Source organism: Ambystoma mexicanum, chromosome 9, assembly GCF_040938575.1.
Source record: "Ambystoma mexicanum isolate Mex_15411 chromosome 9, UKY_AmexF1_1, whole genome shotgun sequence".
NCBI classification, from domain to species: Eukaryota; Metazoa; Chordata; class Amphibia; order Caudata; family Ambystomatidae; genus Ambystoma; species Ambystoma mexicanum.
The window spans coordinates 248,239,142-248,252,370 of NC_090931.1; the positions used below are offsets into that span (position 1 = coordinate 248,239,142).

General features: G+C 45.9%; 1 protein-coding gene across 1 annotated transcript in view; it reads right to left on the reverse strand.

Moving 5' to 3' along the window:
• The window catches only part of EI24 (EI24 autophagy associated transmembrane protein), a 512,064-nt gene that overhangs the window by 88,566 nt on the left and 410,269 nt on the right, over positions 1-13,229 (reverse strand). The gene's annotated exons all lie outside the window — the stretch shown is intronic.

Below are 13,229 nucleotides of genomic sequence, written 5' to 3' on the forward strand. Positions count from 1 at the left end.
CACCTTTCTCTAGCAGGTCCAAAATTTCCTGCAAGAGGAGCGGATCTGGAGCCTTCTGAGAGCTGATCCCCGGTGGATGACTCTGAGGTATACGTAGGAAAGGCAGGCAGTAACCTTGGGCGACTGTTTCCAATGCCCAAGCATCTGACGTGATAGCCTGCCATACCGTCAGATGTTGAGTCAACCTGCCTCCTACAGGTGTCCTGTGAGGGGAGTCCTCAGAGTGGTTTTGGGGCGGCTGATGCAGATGCCGATGGTAAAGAGGCACCTGCTGTTGCTGCGGCTTTAGAATATCTACCCCGTCCACCTCGGGTAGTTCTTCTTTGACCCCTTTGAGCCGGTCGTCCTCTACCTCTTCCGAATGCGGAGTAGAAGCGAAAGGACTTGCCCCTCGCAGAGGTTCCTGTGGGACGAAAAGGAGTCTGACGGATTGCAGCTCCTAGGGATTTTGCTGCTGCTTTTGAAGTTTGCAGTTTCTCTAAACTGTCATCCGCCTTTTTCCTGAACAAAGAAGAGCCATCAAATGGCATGTTCAAGAGCCTGGCTTGCACATCTGGGGCAAAACCCGACTTTCTCAACCAAGCGAACCTCCTGGTTGATGTACTTGCCGCCATTGCTCTGCTGATACTGTCAGCCGAATCAATGCCCGTCTGTAGGGATTCGCACTTAGCGTCTTTACCGTCCTGTATAATATTCAGGAACGCATCCCTTTCTTCTCCCTCCGGGATGCAGTCAGCCGCTGTAGAAGCACACTCCCAAAGTGTATGGCTGAACCTAGCAAGGGTGCAAGTAGCATTAACAGACTTTAACGCCATGCTACATGCTGAAAAGACTTTCTTTGCCATAGCATCATATTTTTTATCGTCCCTGTCCTGTGGGACTGTAGGATAAGCCGTCTTGACATCGGTAGAGGATGCTGCTTGTACCACCAGACTTTCTGGGGATGGATGTTTAGACAAGAACTCTGGGTCTGTGGAAGATACCCTGTACTTTGCAGACAGTTTTTTATTTACTGCTGGTATTACATCTGGGGTCTCCCAGTTTGTCATGATCTTTCTCTGAAGAGCTTTATGAAAAGGCACCACTGGATCCTCTTGTGGGCCTTTGTCAAGAATATCCGTGAGGTCATCTTGCTGGAAAGATTGTGAAGGTGTAGACCACCCCATGAACTCTGTAATCCTGGCCATTAAGGCTCTGTAGCGGGTTTCAGCATGCTCCCCCGGGTCTGGCTTAGCAAAATCCACCTCAGGGGAAGTGTCTAACCCACTTGCCTCATGTAAAGAATCATGAAGATCCTTTAATCTGCGCTCTTCAGAGGAAAATTCCTCTCTAACTGGGGTTACAGGTCCCTGTAACTCAAATGTGTCTTGTTCAGACAAATCACCCTCTTCTAAAATTGAGGATATAGTTCTCAATTGTTCTGAACTCATAAAGGGAGTAAATCCCATTTCCAAGGCAGAGGGTGCCGAACTTGTCATTATTGGCCTCGAAAGCGTCGATGTCGTCGACGCCGACTACGAAGGCTTCGAAAACAGAGGTGGAGGCCTCGAGGACCTCGACAGAATTGGAATTCTACTCGACAATATCGACGCCATCGACGTCGAGGGCCTGGGGATCGTCACTGGATGTGTGGTCACCGTGACTTTTCTCGGCGTCGACGCCGGTGTCGAGGCCGGCGTCGAGTCGACAGACCCGTGTGTCGAAGGTCCCTTCGACAACGGCGTCGAAGACATCAACCTCGACGTCGACGGAACCTTCGTCGACGGCGTCGACGGAACCTTCGAGGAAGGTTTGGAGGTCATAGTCCTACTCGAGGGTTCGAGACGCGCTCGAGAGGTTTCTTTCGCCGGGTACTGCGACTCGCGGCGTTTTTGACCTTCGGGTCTTTCGACCAGAGCATCGCTCTCGGCAGTCTTCGAGGGGGTCGAGGCCGCTTTCTCGAAGACGCTCATCATATTTTTTCTGAATTCCTCCCATTCAGCCCGGGAACTATGTTTCGTGGGGCAAGGGATTCTTTTTGGCGAAACAGAGGAAGAGGAAGACGGAGAAGGGGATCTTCGACGTCTCCTCTTCGAGTGCTTCGATCTCGAGGAGTGATGAGACCCACTCCGAGACCTGGAGCGCGAATGGTGACGAGGAGACGAATGTCTCGACTTCGTCGACGAAGAAGAAGCTTTAAAAGTCTTACCTTTCTCCAGCTTCCCCCTACGCTCCTTCAGGGCCTTAGCTGTCATGGACATACAGTCCTCGCACTCCGAACAATGGTGTTCGGCTCCCAAGCACCACAGACAATTTCTGTGAGGATCGGTCAACGACATCTTTTTCCCACAATCTCGACATTTTTTGAAGCCGGATGGAGGAGTTGTCGGTTCCGACGAGGAAGCCATCGAGTACGGATCGAATAACTCGAGGTAAATAGGATTAACTGACTAAGAACTGAGCAACGGTATTCCGAGGCACCGAGTAGCGCGGAAAAACGGAACTGAGCAACGGACGCTGCGCGCGGCCTTTATCGGCAGGATGACGTCGAGCGTCGATACGGCGGCTGTCGAAGGACATCGACTCGAGGGACGTCGATGCGCAGCGCCCTCTGGAGAAATTTTTTTTCGAGGCCAGCAGAGCTGGAAGGATATATCTAAGATGAGGAATACGTCGGAGGACACAATCCCTTCGAAATAAGACATTTTTGAAGGAAGTAGCACGAACATGACGCAATTGTTTAACATATTGTATAATATGAATTGATGGCTGTTGTGTGAAAAAGAAAAAATATTTTTGTGAAAAAATGGGATTGGAGCTTGCAACAATCGGTGCTCGCTCATATTGTTGATTTTGTTTAAAACGAAACAAAGCGTTGTGTGAGGAGAAGACAAATAATTTTAAGTATGGCAGATATTACACCGTTAATACACTTGTCCAAACAGTTGCCGAAAACATGCACCTGAGCTGAAAAAGTACAGTGCAGAATGGGTCAAAGGAACCGCCCAAAAAATGTTTATGCCATGGCCTCAAGGTGGATCGCTATCTAAAGTCCTGCGACACATGTCATTAAAAAAAAAAATGTAATTTCATTTAGTCAATTACAACTTTTGAAAAATATAACACATTGCATCCTTCATAATCATTTAAAACAAATTATTTTCAAGTTTCACTTTCAATTTTCTTTCATTTCCCAAAAGTATATTCTCTCACCATTCCTCACCACAACAATTTGTCTTTTCTTAATTTCCATTCCCAGGTGTTTAGTTCTCACATCTCTCAAATTGCTGCAGTATAGCACTAGGTGCTTCAATGTTTCAGTTTTCTCGCTGCAGAACCTACATGTAGAATCATCTTTCTCCGCCGTGCTTCTGCAATTCAGAACCTCTTTTGTTTTGAATAGATTCAATCGTAGTTTCATGAAAGTCTGTCTTTTCCTGTAGCATGGAAAAAGTTCCAAATATTTCGGTAAGGTATTCCTTGCTCTTACTTCAATAGGAGCATTGGCCATGCATCTATGTTTTAGTCTCTGTTCGGATGTTTCATACCAATCTTGGCCCCACAACATTCTCTTCACCTTATTCAGATTTCCTAGTCGATCATCTTTTTTTGCACTTAGTTGGTGCAGCATTAGTTCACTCATCAAAAATGGACCTACTTGTGCTGCTCGAGATGGTTCTTAGAATGTTATATGCCGGTAAATAATCTGCTCCTAACACTCCTGACGACATATTTGCACGCCACATATACTGGGAAAAAGTTAGACAAACGCCTAGCTAGTTTAGAGCTTTGGAAGATGTACCAAGAGGATAAGGAGGAGTAGCCGCCGTTAGATTGGATAGTTAACATATGCACAGAGAGGGGTGAAACGCCTTCCTCGCTACCTGCCCCGTCTGAAACAAAAAGCGAAGCCAGTAAAGACGAAGGATTATACCCGTTGAGGGAACTTCAAGCAGCCACGGGATATAGCAACCTGGCATATGAGTCACGTACGCAAAGCAGTTACTGACGAAAACCCAGACAAAGACAGAGTTAGATATATCACCTCCAAAGTCCCGAGGGACAAGGAGAGGCGCGAGAAAGAAAAAGGAGATCAAGCACAAGCAAGTACATCTCCAGAAACGAATAGAGAGGGAAAAAGATGGAAAGGAGATGAGGACAGAACTGATGAGATGGCATTCACACAGAACGAATGGATGGGAGGTCAGATTCTATTGAAACTCGATGGGAAAGGCATTAAGGATGTGAGACAAAAGGGAGGGCCCGACGATTCACAAAGAAAAGAGAAGGAAAAGGAAAAAGGATTGAGAGACAAAAGGATCAGAAAAAAAGATAGACAAGACGAGAACAGCTGTATCGCGAAGAGCAAGAAAGGAAACGCGATCATAAGCAAAGAGCAGCTAATGATCAGGACAGGCAGCAACAACGGAGAATAGAGGAAGAAGAACAAAAGATAAGGGAGAAGAGAATAAAAAGACGAAGGGATGAGGAAATACGAAGGGCAAATGGACGTAGATATGAAAAGAAACAGGAAGAAGATAGAGTCAGAGAGGAAGCGCAGAGAGCACGATGACGACATAGAACGAAAGCGAAGACAAAGAGCACACAATCTTGAATATCTGGAAAGAGAGGTTAAAAAAACCGATCCAGTAGTAGATTGGGAAGACATAGAAGAATTATTTCCTGAGTACGATTCAGTACCAGGCACGTCTAGGGCAAATATCGAAGATGACTGACACCAGAAGCATCGGACAAACGATCGATAGAATATATGATGAAATGGGGCTAGAACAAGCACCCCAAGGGAGAGGAGATGACGAGCGTCTTGAGAGCACTCAGTTGTATGACACTGAGGACGCCTCCCAAAATAGTAGAAAGAGAGAGCTGTCCCTAGATAGGTTGACACTAAATAGAAATGAGGAAGATGAGTTACATGAGTTGGGCACAGACAATTCAGATGCAGAAAGAGAGGAATATGAGGAAAAGGAAGAAGAGAGAAGACATGAAAAACACTTCTCCAGAGGAAAAGGGATAAGATGGTCAGATTCTAGCGAGTAGGCATCAGAGTCAGACCAACACAAAGGAGTATCTTACGGTCAGAGGGGGGTGTCCCCACCATCCTATGTGAGCCGACTAAGAACATTGCCATGTAGACAGCGATGCAGGACTATCACCCCTGCAGTGGATAGAAAAATTATTAGAGAGGAAAAGGAGTGCCATGTATTACAATTCCCGTTGCTTGAAAAAGGAGGAACAAGGCCACAGTATATTCCATGGCCACACATGAATCGAGAAAATCTGAAAAATAAGCTTCCAATGTTAACATCGGGAGCCAGAAAATGGATACATGAACTGGAAAAAATGACAGGAGGGAACACGTTGGCTATTGGGGATATTAAGGGTCTTTTAATCGCCACACTTGGTGATAGAGCGGACGATGTATGGACATGAGCGGGTTACCCTGGCGTGACTACAGGTAACACTGCACACAATGAAGCTCCATTTAACAATTGCAGAGCTGCGGTATGGAAAGCATTACGATTGCTATACCCGGATACGTCTGACATGGGAGCTATAATGACCCGCAAAATGAAGGAGTCAGATGATCCTTTGCTTTACATTCAGAATTTCCAAGAAGCTTGGGTATTGGAAACGAGGGAATCTTGGGGGAAATCTATACCCGTGTTTTACCACATCTTATGCCAAGGGCTGCCAGATCAGGTACAGAAGCAGCTCAAGAAATTGGTAGGAATCAAGGCCAAGCCATGGTACAAGATACAATTGACCATAGCTCACTATGGCAGACTTCTGCAAGAAAAGAATCGCAAGAAAGAGACTGCACGAAAAGCTGAAGAGGAAGAATTAGTGCAGAAGAAATTGTCTAAATATGCCATTGAAGGGGGAATGATAACTAGCACAGACGGATCGAACATACAGCAGGTCAATAGTCAACAGCAAGTTAATCGGGGCAGCAATGGGTTTTACCCCAGAAGGAGAGGCTTTCGAGAAAGAGGATGGCTGAGTAATCAGGGAGGTTTCCAAGGTAATCAGGGAGGTTTTCAAAACATACAAAATGACAATCACGATGTGTCAAATGGGCAAGTAATCAGACCACCGCCTATATGATGGACGTGTGGGATGACCGGGCATCTAGCTTGCACATGCAGAAGTCAAGGCATGGTGCAAACAGACCAAGGAATCAGAGGCGGAATGGTGAATCCACCTGTGTTTTTACAGAAGGTTGGAAATGGAGTTGCACAGAATCACACAGTGCAACAGCAAGCGCCAGGAGCACAGCAAAGCTTGCAACCTCAGAACTTGATACGTTTTCTACAAGGACAGTCTCAACAGTCGCCGATGCATCTGTCACAGACAACAAGCGCAGGACAGGCATTGAACTCTGGAATAAGAGCCAACACTGGTAATGGAGGAAGTCCATTCACGCAGCATGGGACAAGGTTATATATGGACTAGGACAGCTCACTGGGAAACCTGATGTGCTTTATCCTATCAGTGAAACCTAACCCTCATGAGGAACCAAGGGTAGATGTCGTTATACGGGATAAAGAATATTCCTTCCTAGTAGAAACAGGTGCACGCTCATGTATACGTGAAGGCACGTTTTCCTTGTCCGGCGATGCCATAAATACTCAGGGCTTCACAAGAGCAACAAGTTGTGTTCCTTTAACAAATGAACTTCCAGTCTCTATAGGAGAATTTGACATGACTGTGCCACTGCTATATTCAAGGCAGACCCCAGTAAATATATAGGGATGAGACCTAATGACAAAGTTAAACATGACAACCTTGTTCACGGAGAAGGGCATAGTATGTTCGACAAGGGCATAGTAAGTACGACTCCAGGAATGCATTATGTGAACGTATGCAAAATGATTAGAGCACACACAGGACAAACAGCTGGGAGGGCTGTTCCATTGGAACCAGAAATATTCGTGTATGGAATATGCATACTAATGGCATGGCTACCAGGCCTTGCAGACAAAACCATGAGAACCCCAGATGAATTTCTATTTAGGCCACGAATACCCGTGCACAAAGAAAAGGGGCAAGTGTTTCCCTTGGCAATTCACACAGCCATAGTGCTAGGAAAGATGGCATTGATCGATGGTTGCGATATAGGCAGGCAATGGTGCACAGTAATCACCAGTGAGAAAGGGTACAGATTGATTGACGTCACTGATGACGAGATGCTTGATGAGCAAACATATGTTGAGGAAACAACAGTTGAGGTAAATCTAATTTTTTGGGTGAGGATGATCAAAAGAGGTGCCCCAGAGAATGATGCTGGCACAGAGCCGTCCTGAATATTTTGACGACGACATGGCCCAGGTACCTGTCTCAGTGTACCACTGGACCCTATGACGTAGGCTTATTGAAAGGAGTCGGAGAAGTGAGGATTAAATTGAAACCAGGAGCAATTCTGCCAAAAGCACGACAATATCACATGTCTAGGGAAGCAGATGAAGGGATTTTCAAGACAGTTTCTGCTATGATGGAGCAGGGCATCTTAGTGACGTCAGAGTCGTCATGCAACACCGCGGTTTATCCGATTCAAAAATCAAAGGGAGGGTCTAGCCGTTTAATCCAGGATTTGAGGCCAATAAATGATATTGTTGAGGCTGAGTTCCCCCTAGTCCCTAACCCGTCCACGATCCTATGTAACATGCCTGTTAAGGCTCAATATTTCATGGTGATTGACTTGAAAAATACATTTTTCTCAATCCCATTGCACAAAGACTCAAGATTTGACGTCATTTACATTCAGACAGATGCGTCTGAAAAGCAAGAGGTTACCCCAGGGGTACTGAGAGTCTCCTTCGTTTTTAACAGAGTCCTGCAGATGGACTTAAGCAATGTTGCATTAGAGAGTGTTGTCTTGTAATATGTGGATGACATCTTAATTTGCAGCACGACAGAGGAGAGGTGCAGACACGATTCTGTTAAGCTATTTACTATATTGGCTGAGTAAGGATATAAAGTTGACAAAGAAAAGTTACAATATTGTTAGCAAGAAGTGCTGTACATAGGCCATCTGATCTCACATGAGGGGAAAAGGGTTACCCCTCAAAGGGCTGAGGCCATATTGAACACAGCCAAGCCACACACGATAAAACAGATGCAGTGTTTTCTAGGACTTTGCAATTATGTCAGGCCATGGGTCTGACTGCAGATCATATACTAAGCCCTTGTTACAAGCCCTGAAAAAGGCACAGGGGACGAAAGAAAAAAATTGAGTGGTCTAAGGCCATGGAAGAAGGTTTTACTGAACTCGAAAGAGCCATTTGCACAGCACCAGTTTTAGGAATTCCCAATTATGCAGAGGAATTCTACCTGTTTTCACACTCGAATGGCAGTGTTATTACAGCAGTACTCACACAGAGAACCACATTGGTGTACAAGCCCCTGGCATACTACAGTGGGAATTTGGACCCAGTGATGAGAGGTCATTTCCCTTGCGAACAAAGTTTGGCTGCCGCAGCGTTCGTAATAGAGAAGGCTACAACCATTGTGATGGGATGCTCCATGACGTTGTTCATCAAGCACGCACTATTTGCCATTCTAGAGAAACCAAAGGGCACATTGACATTTCCGAGAGCTTCTGCTTATGAAGTGATCATATTGAATTCATCGATTAAGATAGTTTGATGCAAAATGGTGAACCCAGCTATGTCCATAGCAGAGCCAGCCACTGAAGGAGAGCTAATCCATGACTGTGCAAATTATGAAGAATTCTAAAATGAGATTCCCAGAGTGAAAGAGAACGCATTGGCAGAAGGAGAAATTGTCTTTGTTGACGGTTCTTCAAGAATCGATCAAAATGATGGGCAAAGATATATAGGCACCGCTGTGATGAAGCACACAGCAAATGGAGAATTTCGAGTACTTATTAGTGCACGATTATCATCTCATTATTCAGCACAGGCTGCAGAATGATTGGCGTTGTTACTCGCTGTTAGGGAGAATGCTCTCTTTAGGCTGAATTTCCTAACCTAGTGAGTCCCCAGCAGCTTTGCTGGATTTCTGGAGTTTGTTTTTTCCTCCTGCCAAGAGTGAGACTCTTTTTCTCCCACTCTTGGACATGATTTATGGTATTCCTTTGACTGGTAATGTGTTTTATGGGCTATGGGGTCCTTTACTCCATAGGGTCTCATGTGTTTTTCCTATATGTGTTACACAGCACCCTCTGTGCCGTAACACAGGGGTGTCATAGTGACACCCCACCATAGACTCCATACCCTGGGACTGACTACTGTCTCCCAGGGCATGTAAAGTCACCATTGGCTTTACTAGTCCCAAATTATTAACAGAAACCAGTACAAACCATCATATTGTGGATGTACTGGTCGGGGCAATTCGATTGCCCCGGGGTCTGTTAGTAGAGGGGGCACGTCTCTGTCCCCCCTGATCGAGTTTTGGCTGGTGGCAGTGGAAACTACTTTTTATATTCGACCGCAAATATTTTCCTATGGGATTTTCCCATTGTTCGAGGCTACCAACTTTAATTATTTAATTCTCATAGCCTCGAACATATCGCCGGTTTATTTAATTAATATTAATTCTTCGGTTGGTATTTTTTGCCAAGACTCTATTCTAAAATGGCGTTTGTGTTCTCTTCTGTGACTCCAACCCAAGTCGAGCCCTTTGTTCCACTTTTTGGCAGGCTTCTCCACAGAAGCCTCCAAAAGTGGTGCCACTCTGTCTGGGTACCACAGGGGGTGTGGGAGGAGGTTTAGGCACCCTGGACTGAGTTACCTTGGTAACTCAAGTCACACTCTTGTGTGATTGGCCCAATTGGCCCAAGTGGTGAGCGACAGCTAGGCTGAGCGAATGGGGGTTTTCTGCATAAAAGCAGGGCTTTGGGGACTGGAACTTCAGAAGTCGCCACAGGACCTGAGAATCCGACGAGGGAGAAGCTGAGCCAACCTACCACAATGACACCACCGGTGGAGCCCTGCAGAACCGACTCACCACTTCCCGACGACAGAGAGGATCTTCCGGCTGGAGAGGCTTCTTCCCCTGACTGGTGGGCACAACCAGTTTACCTTTCTTTCTTCGCACCCCAGCCAGGTTTGTGGTCGAACTCCCCGTGCCAAGCACCCCGGCAACCGGATAGCCAATCACCACTGAACCGCGAATCACCGGACCACTCCTTGTACCTGAGAAACTCTGCGGCTGGTTTCTTCCTTGGCAGTGCAACGGACTCCTGTCTTCCTCCACGACGAGATCCCCTCTTCCCCTGGACGAAGCACCGACTTGCAACCGCTGCCAGGAACAACTGCCCCCGCTGGAGCGTTCTCACCACTTTAAGATACCGTGTCCGCCAGGCCTCTCTTTCTAAAGATTGCTGCAAGGTAATAATAACCCCTTAACCTTCTCGACTGGGCTGGCCGCCTTGACCCTCTAACTGGTCCCTTTCTTTGGTCCAACTCCTTTTTGAACCTTTATAAGACTTTTGTGCACTGCAACCGTGTGACCCTGGACACATTTCGTTTGGATCCTCTGAAAGTGGATCCGGCCTCTTGAACTCTAACTTCACGGTTTTACTTTGCCTTCCTCTCTTGTTATGTTCTGGTAAAAGTGTTGGGACCTGTTTCAACTTGTTCTCTGCTTTTCTCTCCCTTTTAAAAACAAATTATTAGAGTGCCAACTACGTTAAGCGCTAACCGCTGTCTGAAAATAAGTGGGGCTTTACTTAAGACTTGTCTAATATTCTTTTAAGGGAGTGTATATCTTTTAGTGACCGTGTTTTTGAATTGTTTACTATTAATGCCTCTGTGTTTTTCTAGATGTGGTTTTAAATAAATAATTATATCTCTTTCACTCCAGGCCCTGGTCAGTGTTTACTTGTTCTACTGTGTCCTCTTGACCTATTGTGAATACTCTGTATACTGCCTAACTCTTCTTGAGGGAAGTCTGACTGCTCAGCCACAGCTACCAAGTGAATCTGTGTGGTACATACTGCTACCAAGTGGGTTTACTGCCAAACACCTATAGTCCTAAATCTTTTGCAGTGGTCCCAGAGGGAACTGCACAGGTTTCTGCCTAACACTCGCACTCAAGAATCACGCAGACCAGGAAGTGACGGTGTACAGTGACTCCACCTATGTGACAGACACAGTGCACGCATGCTTAGCGGGGTGGAAAAGGAGGGGCTACTTCTGAGCGGATGGCACGCAAGTGCAGCACGCAGCCCTATTGGATAGACTCATTAAGGCACTACAGGTCCCAGTGGGCATAGCGGTCGTGAAATGCGCTGCCCACACAAAGGAGACAGATTTTATCTCACGAGGAAATCAAGCAGCAGACACGGAGGCCAAGCGTATGGCGTCCAAGGGCAAAACCATAATGAATGTGGAAATAACTGATGTATATGAAAAAATTATTGTTGCACGAAGTGAACCTAAGGGGTATAGTAACATGGGGCAAACCCAGTTAATGGAACTCCAAGGGGAAGCACCACAGGAGGAAAAGAACCTCTGGAAGCATAGAGGGTGTTCTTTAAACCCCTCTGAAAGCTTGTGGTGACAAGACAGCACTGGTAAACCGGTGATGCCTATAGCCCTATTGAAGATAGCAATGGAACAGTTGCATTATCCAGCACACATGACAAAAGAGAATCTAGCAGTAACGATCGCTGAAGACTGGTTCATACCGAACTTAGCGGAAAACGTTGCATTTTTTATGGTGAACTGTATAATCTGTCAACAGTTCACGGCTGGGCATACACTAAGAGTAATTATAGGAGTCATCCCAAGGCCTAAGGGGCCTTTTCAGCACTTGCATGTTGATTATGTCGATATAATCAAAGTATATTATGGGTACAGGTACCTAATTGTTGTGGTGTGTCCATTCTCTAGATGGATAGAAGCAGGTCCATGTACACACCCAGACTCTACCTGTGCGGCCAAATTTCTGGTGAGAGAGCTATTTCCCAGGTGGGGAGTATGTGAAGTCATAAGGTCAGATAATGGTCCTCACTTTGTTAATGCAGTATTTGAGCAGATCTGCTTGCTGCATGGTATAAAGCACAAGTTCTCGTCAGTGTATCACCCGCAAGGTAATGGAATATGTGAGAAGCTCAACGGCTTGTTAAAGGAAAGGATAGCCAAGTTGAAGCTTACTCTAAAGGAGGTATGGCTGCACTGCCTTCCATTGTCACTGTATGCACTCAGAAACCAGACTGGTTCTGACCATCATTTTACGCCGCACGAAATAGCAACAGGCAGAAGGATGCACACTCCATTGACACCCTGAGCTAGAACTAGATGTGATGCCCAGCCAACACAACAATTCTTAGGGTCTGAAATGCAAAATTACTTGAATTGCATGACATCTTGTCTTACTGTAATTTCAGGACAGCTGCAGCGACATCAAAAAGGGTGCGGGGCAGAACAGAACACAGAAGGAGATACTACAACAGACCCAATTCAAAGTCTACGTCTACCACCAATTTTTCCTGGGGGCACGGTCCTGGTGAGAAACCGCAGGAGAAAGAAGTGGGACAAGCCAAGGTTCTACGCTCCATTCAGAGTGGAGAACGTTACTCCCTCTGCAGTGAAGCTAGAAGGAAGAGGAGCTTGGCTCTTTCTGGGTGACATCAAGCCATACATCGGAGAAGGCCCCCTGCCCCTAATGCATAGAGACTACAGACGACGGGGAAGAACCACAGCACATGCAGGCGAGATCCATGATGAGGAAGAAGGACGCAGGGCCAGCAAAACAAGGATAAAGAACTTTTGTGCAAGTTGTGGCTAAAAATTGGAAATTTCCTCTGAGCAAAAAAAAGGGGATAAGGACATAAAAATACTGACACGCTGTGCATCCTAGTTGCAGGGTGAAGAAGAGAATTGCATGTATAAGCCACAACATATTCTGTTGACTTTGAAGTTTGGACTGAGGCATGCCGAACCCTTGATAAGAAAAGGATATGCCAAATTTTGATCGAGGACACACAAACTGGAAGAAAATACAGTATCCAGACTCGTTCCAAACAGAAGTATTATTTGGACTCACTTATGTCCCACAACAGCGACATCACTAAAGACGTTCTGAACTATTTTGACCTAGTCTTGAGGTCGTACCCGTCACTAGTGGGAAGACTCACTAGCATCACTGAATTTTTTCAAGACCCTGAAAATGAAAAGACAATAAGGAGACTGCTCACCGTGATCGCCGAGCAGTTCCTCCTCCTTCCGGAATACAGAGAGGAAAAAACAAATGTCCCAAGC